At 41.0% G+C, this 12984-nt stretch overlaps 1 protein-coding gene across 3 annotated transcripts in view; it reads left to right on the forward strand.

The window, feature by feature from the left end:
- Nucleotides 1-12984, forward strand: part of SPTBN1 (spectrin beta, non-erythrocytic 1) — a 199395-nt gene that overhangs the window by 87554 nt on the left and 98857 nt on the right. The window lies entirely within an intron of this gene.

The following is a 12984-nucleotide window of genomic DNA, read 5'->3' on the forward strand; positions in this document are numbered from 1 at the left end:
AATGAATCCAGTATTTTACCGCACATATTTTTATGGAGAGCAGGGACCTGTGTGCAGCAGTGTGTGGGATGATGGGCCTGCAGCCCGCTGCTGGGGTGGCCCCTCCAGCCCTTGGCTGTCCCTGCCCAACCAGCAGGCCTGGCTGGTGGTTTCTCAGAGCTTGTACATGAAAAAGGACTCATAACTGAAAACAGAACTCTTTCCGTTTGGGAGCCCCTGGAATCAGTAGTAGGCCAGGAATGGTTCTAATGCTGTGAAAAAGTGGCCTTTACACACTGTGTGTTTCTTATTTTAACTCTTCTTAGTGCCACAAATGTGGTTCCTGTGAGGAGGAGGAAGGAAGGAAGCAGCTCAATCCTAAAATGTTTTCATTGGGAAGGGGAGGGAGGATATATTTCATTCAAAGGTTTATTTGTCTTGTGAAATAGTTGACAGTAATGACACTTTTCTGGAAAACAAGAGGCAGAACGGGACGTGATTTTAAACATTTGCTAGTCTGTGCTGCATTCCTGGGGCAGTTAGCTAAGAGGAAGCTCCATTCCCCCCAGGGAGTGGTTATGTGTCTTTGCTTCATTCCCCTTGAGCTCTTCGAAGGTAGAATTTGCTTTTTGGGAAAATTTGGGTTGGGGAAACAGGGCGGTAGGGGACATTTGCAAATGTTAAAGAGAGGAATGGTGGTGTGTCTGTTATCTTCTGGGTCTGTGCTGGAAGCCCCATGGTTTTAGGTTTTAAGAATTCAGAATGCACCTCCTGTAAGCATGACTAAGTCTCCCTGCTTCATTGTGTCACACCGCTAAGGAGAAAGCACCCAACGGGCAGATCCTTGATCAGAAAACCTATTACCAACATCCAATCAGCCCACTCCTGTAGTCTCAGGAAAAAAAAATGCAAAACCAAGGAGAAAATGTAAGAAGGTGTGGGGAGCAGTGTCCTCAAAGGCCCACCCATAACAAAAGGCCGTTATCTGAAAGGTTTGAGGATGGTTGTAAAACTGCTCACTGAGAAGGGTGGAGCTTACACACAGGAAATGTCTTAAACTGTCCTCCCAGGATACAGTAAAATTTAAATTAAAAAAAAAAAAAAAAACAAAATCACCAGGTGCTCATTACTGTTTCTCAAGGAAATCTCTTCAAAAGGTGTAGGCTTCACATTTTGTTTGCTGGCTTTTTTTTTTTTTTAATGACTTTTGCTCCCTAATGTAGTACCAGATAACTTTCTTATTTCTGAATATTGTGGTTTAGGAGTTACACAAGTTGAGTGTTGGTATTTCTATAACAGAAAACTACCCATGTTGAGGAACTGAGAAAGGGTGAATTAACTTCCAAGTATGGTGGATCCCAGGAGAATTACAAACATCGCATCCTCCTTAGTAGGGGTGTGTGGAACTGATTGCATTGTGAGCAACTTTAGGAAAATTTTTGCTAAAACTTTTTCCCTTTCCTACCCCCAGTTTGTATTTGTAGTTCTTACAATCATCACATCTTTTATAGTATATAGATTATATCATCTGATTTAATTTTATGCATGCCTCCAAAGCTGCTCCTTGCCCCACAACCCTGTTTTTTATTCTTCTGAATATCATCCTTCCTAGCAGTTATAACCCAGTATTGGTAAACTGGTCTTTTGAATTGATTTTTTAAAATGCTTCTTACATGAATTTATTCATTTAGCATTTATGCCTGAGATGTTTATTTCTGAGGGTACTGTGATTTCGTAGGAGATATTTTTGCTGGCTTCGCATATTTTCAGTTGATCCTAAAAATTTCAGGAGGGACCAGGGGATGAGATTTGATGTTGTAGCTAAAGGAATATGATATTAAAATGTGTTTAGTCTACTTAGATAGTAAACAAATAAGTGTGACTTATTTACACTCTGATTTAAGGGTCTGAGATGTAGAGTGATATCTGTCACACTGGTGTTCCTGGTATAAGTAAAACAAGAAACAGACTTTCAGCCTCTGATGGCTTCAGACGTTAACCACCAACACCCAGCACACCTAACAGACACACCCAAAGTGCATTCTCTCTCTTTTTGAAATTGTTCATCTGCAAAATTAAGTTACCGCCTTCCTCAGAGCCTGATCATGTGTCTTTAAAGGTGGGTTAGTTTTTTTTCAAATAAGAAAGAAATGCTAAAACAAAAAACTCAACCTGACATGTTTAAAAAAATGTGTTTGTAGTAACAGATTCATAATACCTTTCCTTCAGTTTCAAATCAGCCAGCTGAATTCCCTATAGGAATTGCTACTCTTCTACTCAGGAACTGTTGCTTGTGCCTAGAAAGTAAATTAAATGCTAGGCTCTTTAACTTGGCATTGGACCCTCCCGAAATGGCCCAAACCCCAAATACTTCATATTCTGCCTCTTACATTCCAGTCAAATCTTCCAGGTAGGCAGGCTTGCAGCTCTTCATAAAACCAAGCCCCAGGTTTTGCCTTCATTGTCTGCCTTTTGCCTTAAATGCCCCACTCTTCATTTTACGTGCACAAATCATTCCTATAATTTTTTAAGACTCTGCTCACATTCCAGTTATTCCATAAAGCTTCTTGTCTCCTCTCTTGTGGTTGGTGGGAAAAAGATTTCATTGAGTGCTTACTGTGTCCCAGACATGTTAGTAGGAGCTTTATATATGGTATCTTGTCTTCGTAACACACCTAGGAGATTTTAAAGATGAGAAGACAATCAAATAGCTTGACGAGGGTTCACAGGCATTACTGAGCTCAGGCTGCATATTGTTGTTCTCTAGGTTTCTTTTCCTAGACTTTTAGATACTGATTTTATTTCTGCAACAATAATAATAATAGTAATGAGGTTACATTGTGAAATGGGGACCCTAACCAGATTGCTCTCTCCTGCCTACCTGCCTCCCAGAACACTGATTCTCTTGGCCCCGGCGGTGGGGTTGTAATGAAGACAGGATCTAGTTGAAAAGCATCAACATGAATTTCTTCTGCCTTCTTTGCAGCCTAACCCTGACATCTAGCACTTGGTATTTCTGGAAAAGGTGCTTTTTCTTAGCTGTTCTGGCTCAATGAACGTGTCCCAGTGTCCAGAAGGAGTTATGGAGTCATTTGTCTTCAGTGCGACACAGAGAAAACTACAGAGCAGTTTATTACTTGCTATCTCAGAGTTGTCTTATTGCATTTCTTCATATTTTTTTGTGGTCCTGGTTTCTTCTCTTAGTGAAAGAGCATTGCTAGTCTTAAGTTTTTAAGAACTTGCCAGTTTGTTAGGGTACCTAGATATTTGTCTTGCATAATACCTTAAACCTTAGAGAAAGAAGATTGCTGGGCTTCTACCTCCTCATCATGAAGAAAATTTAAAGTTCTTAGATACAGTGTTAGCCTTCATATATTTCCCATTGTGACAGTGAAAAGAGTTGGTGACGAATGAGAACTCTTTTTTGGGGGTGGGGGCCAGGATTTATAAGAGTATTTTTGGGTTTAATGAAAGCATGTCAAGATTGGCGTTTTGGTCTGGATACCTGCCAATACGATACGATAGCTTTTCTAAGCCCAGATAACTTTGTGGGACAAGTAACCAATTAAAAAAAAATCTTTTTAACAGTTTACCAGACTTTCAGCCTAAAATTTGGAAGTTCTTTTAAAAAAAAAATTTTGTTTTAATGTTTATTTATTTTTAAGAGAGAGAGACACAGCACAAACAGGAGAGGGACAGAGAGAGAGGGAGACACAGAATCCAAAGCAGGCTCCAGGCTCTGAGCTGTCAGCACAGAGCCTGACATGAAGCTCGAACTCTTGATCTGTGAGATCATGATCTGAGCCAAAGTTGGACACTTAACCGACTGAACCACCCAGGAGCACCTTAAAATTTGGAAGTTCTTAACAGATTTGTGAATTAGAATCCTTTTTGAATGGTGTAGTAATAATAACTACTAATGTGTACAGGACTTAACTTAATCATCTTGCATAATTAACTAAGTGAGACTATTCAAAGTACCCAGCATGGGATGTAGTACTTAGTAAGTTCTAAGTAAGTGTGCATGTATTTAATAATAATATTTCTCTGGGCTAGATATTATTTTTTATAGGTAAATAAGCAGATCATTTGGTATGAGGCTACCGCTCCAGAATCCAGGTTTTTGGATTCCAAATTTGATCTCTTCTAGGACAACAAAGTGGGTTAGGTATGAGCAATAGCACCCGTTCCCCAGATATCATGAATCGCATTGTGGTGGCATGGAAAATTAATGGACTGGTCAGATTACTGGACATGTGGTGCTCTCTGGTTTTGGTGGGCTAGGAACTCTGATGGTCAAGGGAATGCCAATTCCTTTAGCTTAAATCTGGTGTTTGACTGGGATGTCCATTAAAAGGACTGTGGGAGGCCAGCTAGCAAGAAGGAGGAGGTGACTGATAACTCCCTTTGAGGGAGAGAGACCACTTTTTTTAGGGTAGTGAAATAGGAGTAAATGACCTGACTGCTGAGGAAGCTTTCTGATGACTCTGTTCCTGTCACCTCTTCACATGCCTAGGGCCCAGAAAGGAATCTCTTCACCGCGCCCCACTGCCTCTACCTGTGTTTTAGTCTCTTTGGTCTCCTAAAGCCTCCTAAAACTGGGCCCTGATTAGAGCTCTGTGCAAAAAGTTTTGGGATTTGACTCCATTGTGACTTGGCTCCAGCTGACCTTCCCATTTCCAGCTCCTGCTACTCCTTCCTCAACAGTACTCAGTATTCCCTAAACCTACCCTGCATTTTCCCTGCCCTTGAGACCCTGCTCTCCAGCTTTCTTGCACCGGGAATTCTTTCTTGAGTCAGGATTATTACTTTCGAGTTCCAGTTCAGATGGCACTTAATTCTAAGTATTCCCAGAGGGAGAGGAGGTCAGAATCTCTGCTTGGATTCCCTTCCTATAAGATTTAAAGTTTAAGCACTTGCTCATTTTGTGATTTTTACATACTGCTTTTGGTTACTATAGGGGCATAAAGACAAAAGTCTGACATAACCTGTCTTACATGTAATAGTTACCAAGTCTGTTAAAGAGTAAATAAATGCAATTATTATTATGGGCTGCTTTATTGCAGTGGTTCTCAATAGGAGGCCCCCCAGCCCAGCAGCATCAGCATGATCTGGGAACTTGCTAGAAATATAAATTCTCAGGCCCTACTTCTGAAACTCTGGGGTGGGGCCCAGCAGTAGGTGTTTTTTATAGCCTGCCAGGTGGCTCTAACGCACACTCAACTTTGAGAATACTCCCTTGTTGGATCATTCATAGAATCTTTGTAATTTGGTGATGGGGAGGAACTGACTGCATGAATTGCTCCTAAATAGGAGCAGATAATATATGTGATTTATTGAAGAATGAAGAGTTGTGAAAAAGTATGTTCAGAACAAAATTGTTTAATAGTGGAAAAGGCATTTAGTCAGGAAGGGCCTCTGTCCCACTAAATTAGAAAAGCCATTTAACATCTGCAGGCTTCAGCTACCTCATCTGCCAGATGGGTCAATTACCTGTCCTAGTTGCCCACCAAGTTGCTGTGAAGATCAATCCAGAAAGATCTAAGTTTAGAAAAAATAGAGGGAAAGACACTAGTATCTGCAGGTTGTGAGTACAGTTCTGTAAGGCATCTCGCTTAGTTCCATTTAGGTTCTTAAGAATCTACTGCATTTAACTGTAAAAACAGAAATCCCAACGACCTGGTGACTGGAAGGCAGGCATGGAGTACCTCGCCACAGCCCTGTCCTGGATCTCTGAAGATCTGGGCTGCTTTCCTTATACGAATACCTGTCAGGTTTACCTTCCAGGGTTGTGTTGAACAGTAGCTGCCATAATCTATATGAAGCTTTCTTGAAAACATCCATGTACTATTAAAAATGTAAAGTGTGGTTATTGTTTCCATCGTCATCTTTTCTTTTAAAGAAAAGTTCTACATGTGGATGAACTCTTAAGAAGTCTGGTATTGCACAGCAATTTAAATATGGATTTCAGGGTTTGTTTTCCTGTCTTCTGGAAAATGACGTGACTAGTGACAGAGCTTCAAGTTTTCAGTTAATGATAGCTTCATAGGCATACATCCATCAAAGTGGAATTACACCTGTGCACATTATCAAAGTAAGCCAGGTAGATCTCAGCCATTTTTAGATCTTGGTATCTTTTCTCCCCCTTGTCTGACAAGTTTCTATCAATTCTTAGGCCCCCAGCTATGAAAAACTAATGACAGGTGAAATAAACAATAAAGGTATTGTAAGCATTTTTCTAACTTCTGTGTTCTTAGCTGGCTAAGATTGCTGGCTATGTTCTTAGATTGGCTTAATTAAGACTTTGGCAGTTGTTAAACCAGTTCATGGGTGCGAAGGACTTGGCATTTAAAAGCTCAGTAGTCTGTCACTAATCTAGGCAACTTTATAGCAAGAAGAATCCCAAGAAATAATAAAACTGATTTTTAAAATAGAGGGTTTGCTTTCTTGCTTATCCTATCAGCTTATTAATAAAAATGTGTTGAGACCTGTCCCCTGATTAGGAAGTGTGTGAGGAAGTATATTTCAGCAATGCTGGAAATGCTGGTTGAGCTTATGGAGTAGAGACACAGGTGGAGAATAAACTTGTTCCAGGTTAGAGACCCAGGCTAGGGATGCAAGACCAGGGTAGCGGAAGTGGAGCAGGTTCAGGGTGGCCAGAGTTTGTAGAGTGCAGAATGAGGAAGGGTGGATAGGAGGGGTTCTAGAAGGATAATTGAAAAGCCAGAGGATGTGTGGTTCTGTGTATCAGGTTAAGGAGTTCGGAGGTAAGTTGAGCAGTGGAAAGCCACTGAAGGATTTTAGATAGGATAGTGACTTGTTCTGACTTTTTTTTCCTCCCAAGAAAGGTGTGTTTGACTGCTTAGTGTGTTGATTGCTTTAGAGGGTAGTGGTCAGGAAAAGAGGCTGGAAACCAGTTGGGAGACTGTTGCATTTGTGGGGTGAGAAACAGCATAGCCTCCTCGAATTTTAAATTGCAAGGTACTTAGAACCTGGTTACTTAGTGTGGTCTGCAGATGACCTGGGGGTTTGTTAGAAATGCAGAATCTCAAGCCCACCCCAGATCAACTAAGTCAGAACTTCATTGTAACAAGATCCCCAGGTGGTTTGTAGGCATCTTCAAGTTTAAGAAGTGCCGCCTTGGGGGGCACTGGGTGGCTCAGGTCTTGATGTCACAGCTCAGATCGTGGGTTCGAGCCTCTAGTTAGTCTCTGTACTGAGTTCAGAGCCTGGAGCCTACTTAGGATTCTGTGTCTCTCTCTCTGCCCCTCCCCTGCTCATGCTCTGTCTCTCTCTCAAAAATAAATGAACATTTAAAAAAAAAAAAAAAAGTGCTACCTTGAAAATAATCTCTACTTGCCTCTTTACCCCTGTGAGCAGACAGCAAAAAAGTTCCAGAAAGCTTATGACCTTCCTGAGGTTTAAAGTTTATGTGTTTTATATGAGTCTACATTAAAGGTTTGCTGGTCTTTTTCTCTTTCAGGTAATCTAGAGCATTTTAAAGTAACTATAAAAGTAATCTTATATCCAAATGTATAATAGTTAATTAAAGAAAGTTTAGTATTACCTTAGGAGATTACAGGGCTTTAAAAGCATGGTTGGTTAATTCCTAGCTTTGTAAATCTTTGTAGAATTTGGCTGGGATTTTTGTATTTGCTAATCCTGCATTTCTCAAAATTGGTGAGGTTAAAAAAGCACACTTTCTTTTCATTTACCCATTTGGTATATGTATTTTTTAAGTTTGTTTTTTTAATTTGAGAGAGAGAGTGTGAGTGGGGGTGGGGGGAGGGGAGAGAGAGAATTCCAAGCAGGATCCCTGCTGCTAGCGCAGAGCCTGACACAGGGCTTGAACTCAGGAACCTGTGAGATCGTGACCAAGGCCAAAACCAAGAGAACACTTAATCAACTGAGCCACCCAAGCATCCCTACCCATTTGGTATTAATGGAGCATTAAAACAATTCCCTCGGCCAGTTTCTTTAAGTTCTTTTAGAATTTTAGCGTGTTATCCTGGGAAGTAGAGGCTTGGTAAATTCATACCTGCTTTATGACTTCAACCTTTTACATACTTTTAAACTTTTTTTTAAAGCAAAAAAATTCCTTCCCCCATGCTCCGTTTTAGTAAAAGCATCCTATATGAAATCAATGATGCCCTTGTTGCACTTGCACTTAGACTTTAGTCCACTTCCATGTATATCAGACTTCCCTAGCAGTGCCTTCAGGTGTGGCTGTTAAAAGTGGATTTAACATACATTAAATATCTGTTACTTGATAAGTGCTCATTTCCTGTGAGTCTGCAGGTGAAGCTTTAAAATTAGTGGGTATTGATTAGGTGGAGGAGAAAAAACATCTGCTGAAACTTGATGGCTGGAAGTTTTTGCCCCTTAAAGAAGAAAGAAAAGGGATGGGGGAGAGAAGTTATTTCTGTTCTCAACTAGCACCAGTCCAAAGCCTTCCTGATGAAAAGGGCACAGGTAATGAAAGCAGTATGAGTCAAGAGGCCACTCAGGTGATATTCTTACCACAGTAGGATTGAAGGTCACTTATGGGCAAAAAAAGTTTAATTTCTAACTGTTCTTTATATTACTCCAAAATTCACTTATACAGTAATTATTTCATAGCCAAATTATGACATGTTCAAAAAGAAAGAATAGTTTAAGATCCAGCAATCCCAGCAGATTTTAACTTTTCGATAGTTCTTATCTATATGCATGTACAGTTTAACGTTATTATAATCATTATATAGATTCAGTTTTTTGGTGTCTTGTTTCTGTTTTTCATTTAACATTTTATCATAAACTTTCATATGTGAGTATTTCTGTGCCTATTGCCAAATTGCTTTGTAGATCAGGGCAGTCTTTTTACTAATCTGAGCCTGTTCACTCATCTCTGGGATGAAGGTAAATACAGATTTTATGAAATAAAATTATTGTAAGAAAAATTCAGATTCTCCATGGAAATGGTCACAGTACCTGGTACATAGTAGACCCTCAGTAATCAATGACAGCCATTATTATTACACGTTCTGGTTAAATGGTAAAGTGGGGCCCAACAGTGGCTGGTCTCTTAAGTTGGGTATCTTACCCCACCTCCACCCCTGAAACCTGTTCTGGGTGTGGTTTCCTTCAGCATGTCAGAAGAGTGTTTGGTTTGCTTGAAAATGCACCCAACTGAAACACCCCTTTTATGTTCCCCTTTAGAACATATTACAAGGTTGACTGCAGTCACTTGAGTCTGAGTCTGATGACTTTTGATGTAGGTTGAAGGTCACAATGGTGCTGGCTTTCCCAAGTTCATAAAAAGCATCTAGAGCAGTTATTGCTGGAGCCAGAGCTTCCAGCACTTTGTCAGAGAGAACTACTATAGCCAAACTAATATTACCCGCCCTGTGCAGATTGGTGAATGCCTCTACTGTGTGTGCTTTTGAAAGGCCTTTCTTAGCTTTTCTCTCTCTGCCCCAACCTTGTTTTCAAGAGGCATAGGGTTTTTAAGTGGCAAATCCAGTAATCACAGTAGCATGGAGACACAGGCCAGCCTATATTTGGTTTTCACAAAGGCCTTGTGAAAGATCCGGCCTTAAAGTCTCTTTTAATACTGAAATGATGCAAGTGGAAAGTTAATTTGAGGATCACTGAGGCACGCTTTATTCATGAAGAATGTGAGCAAAACATAAAAAGTCTGCAGGCTCTGTTCTTCTTTGGTGGCAAGGAAATTACATAGGCTGTGTCATTATTTGGGTGAATTTTACCCCCTACGGAGTGTAATTGTGCTGGAATTTTGGAGTGAGAGCTGCCGTTTAAGTACAGACTAGTTGGAGTGTGTGTGTGTGTTTTGCCTGAAATACAAACCATAGACCTTATTTTGGTGACACTGAAGATGTGAAATGGTGGTTATCTCTTGGAATGTGGCCTTGGCATTTTGAATTAGGTTTTTTTTCTTTTTTTAAGAGAAACTTTGAAGGTCTGTTTTAATACATTTTTTAATGTATATGAAATCTTTGAAAGTCCGTGTATTCTGTTTGAACTATTAAATGCCAGTGAGTTTCTGTTTATCACTAGTTTGAGTGTGTAGTAGTTGAGAGGTGAGTACAAGTCTAGTGCAAAGTGTGTTTCTGATGCTTGAAAATGGTGCCCTGATTTCTATTGAAGGAGACGTTTACCTGCAGAGGTTTAAACAACTTGCTATAAAAAGTTGACTCTTGTAGTGGTAGAGGGAGATTATGCATTATCTGTGAACAACTGCCAAGCAGATGAAATCACAGCTGCACAGTCTGTGGTGGAGACTGGGTGGGAGTGGCTGGGGGAGCAGAGGAGGAGAATGATCAGAACCTAGCTGTGGTGGTGTGGTGCAGAAGACTCAAGGGCTGTGGTCGGCAGTGTTCAGCGTTCGGACATTTCATCTCTCAGAAACACAGCATCGCGTAAAGCACATGGGCCGTGGAGTCACGTAAACCAGTATCAAATCCTGGCTTCACCAGTGACCTCCCTGGACCCCGTTTTCTTGATCTGTTAAAAACTGGGAAAAATAAATAGCCCTTGGGGTGGCTGTAAAACTTAAATTAGTACATTGTATTGATTGGGTGACAAACTCATCCTAGTATGTCAGAGACTTTCCCAGTGTCAGCCGTGGCTATTCCTTCTGGGCAATCTCCCCAAGTCCCAGGCAAGCTGGGCAGTGGGTCACTATAGTTACATATGAAAATACTTAGCATGTACAGAAGACAAGGTCTGTGTGTGTTTGCTCATCCCTATATGCCTTCCTACTGTTTGACACATAAATGAGTAAAGTAAGGAAGACAGTAATGCATACAAAGTTCTTTAAAGTGAGTTAGCTGATCTTCCTCCCTGTGGCCTCTCCTCTCCTGAGAAAAGAGGTGGCCTTACCAGCCACATAATAAATAATGTGTTGAAAGAGTGAATCATATAATAATGGTTTTGGCTCTATGCTGTAGCTAAGCTATAACTTCAGGAAGGGCTCATCTGGATCTATTTACTTTTTTGATAAAATGAAATTTCGATAGGACCCTAGGGACCTCTCTCATAACAGTCCCTGTAGTCTGCAGGGTGCTGGGGGATTTAACTTTGGCGAGGAGAGAAGGAAGCCCATGGTACTGAAGTACTTAGAGAGGTAGTAACAGTTCCCCAGAAGTTAATTAGACTTATTGTTGTGGTTGTTTTTCCTTTTTTCCCTTTGAGTAAGATGGGGCAAGAGTAGTTGGACCAGAGAAGGTTAGGATCACCCTAATGTAATCTAGTTTCATAGCCAGAGAGGTGAAAAGTACCCTGTGAAATTGAAATCCATTGTTCTAGGTGTGGTAGCCATTCGTTCAGATTTTTATACTGTGTGACTGTGAAATGAAGGCAGTTTTTCTAACTGCAAATATGTCTTTGCTCACAGTGATACAGCATGAGTAATGTTTTTCTGGAAGCCAAGCAGTTAATGATACTCTGAGCAAATAGAGGCAGGGCCTCAGAAATGTAGATATCAGATTATGATGCAAGCTTGGCTTTTTAAACTGAAGAGATAGCCACGAGAAAACTAGCTGTGGCCAAAAACTGTTTCTCAGCTCACAGTGATTTCCAGTCCCCTGCCCCCTCCTTAAAAAAAAAAAAAAAAAAAAAAATGTTGGTTTTCCTCTGCAAATATATATGATTTCTATTTTGAGACAGGAGGTTATTTTTTCATTTGAAACACAAGGAAGCAATTTTTAAAAGTCCTAGTCATTCAGCAGTGGGCCTGACTATAGCCAAGCTTGACTAGGAGTTCTTGGCCACAGAACCACATACTGCAGCCTTTATTAGGGTAGTAAATTCAGTTGGCTTTTTGGGAAAGGAGGGGCCTGGAATTGAGGGAGAGGCACTAGGGCACTGGCCTGCTGGTCTAGGGCTCTGCATCTGGCCGGCTTTGGGACTGTTTGCCTACCTGTGTGCTGAGTCAGATGGGAGGGTGAGTCCAGATATCATCTCAGCCAGTGTTGTCATCCAGTGATTCTGTAGTGACCTTTCTTACCTCATTTTACTTGAGCTCATAGTTGTCTGCAAAGGTAAGTTATGCTGTGGATCACTTTTTCTGTGATAAGGAGCAGCTCTTTTGCTCATCAGTGTTTTTTGGAAGAGGAAACTGAGGCACAGGGCACTCAGTGATTTAGCAGTTGGCTTTGGGATCTCCTCTATTTCCCCTTCCCTAGTGGGAATTTACAATGTAAGTCCTTTGCTAAGGTCCCCTGCATTAAAAACCGACAAATAAAACTACTGCAGTGGGAGACGTGATTGTTAGAATAATAGTTGGTGTTACTCAATTCCTGTTTAATATTCTGCCTTATGGAGGGCATCTCTGTAGCTCGTTGCTAGGCACCTAGGGTACAACTTCCCTCTAGAGGCTCACAAACAAGTCAAGAGACAGCAAAACAGATATGCTTTTCGTAATAGGATTTAAATGGGTGAATATAAAGATGGGGTGGGTGCTTCATATACCTGCAAAATGGAGAACACCTGCCCTCCTTGCTCATCCAGGAGTTGCTTTGAGAATCAGTTACAATAATGTGTGTGAGCACCCTATGAAAAATACAAATCCGTAATCAAATCCAAGAAATTTTTGTGTGGGGAAACGAATGGCAAGACTCTTGTCTCAGTTTCACTCAACTGGTCTGAAGAAGGAAACAGACCTTTTCAATAACAATTGCCTGTATTTACTGAATACTTAAATACCTGACTCTGTGCCATTTATTATATGCATTACCTCATTGCAGGCTCAGAGGAATGCTAGAGATAGGCATAGATGTTATCTCTGTTTACAGATGAGGAAACCAAGGCTTGGAGAGATGAAGACACTTGCTCAGTGTCACAGGGCCAGTAAACGGCGGGGCCATGATCACACCCAGCTGTGTGTTCACAGACCCCACTCCATGCTGCCTCTCTGGAGATAGTTATCTTCCTGGGAAGATCTAGGCGTGCCGAGGTGTGGAGAGAGCGGTTGGACCTCGTCTAGCAGCAGCCTACACAGTTTCT

This window comes from Prionailurus viverrinus, chromosome A3, assembly GCF_022837055.1.
Source record: "Prionailurus viverrinus isolate Anna chromosome A3, UM_Priviv_1.0, whole genome shotgun sequence".
Classification (NCBI taxonomy): domain Eukaryota; kingdom Metazoa; phylum Chordata; class Mammalia; order Carnivora; family Felidae; genus Prionailurus; species Prionailurus viverrinus.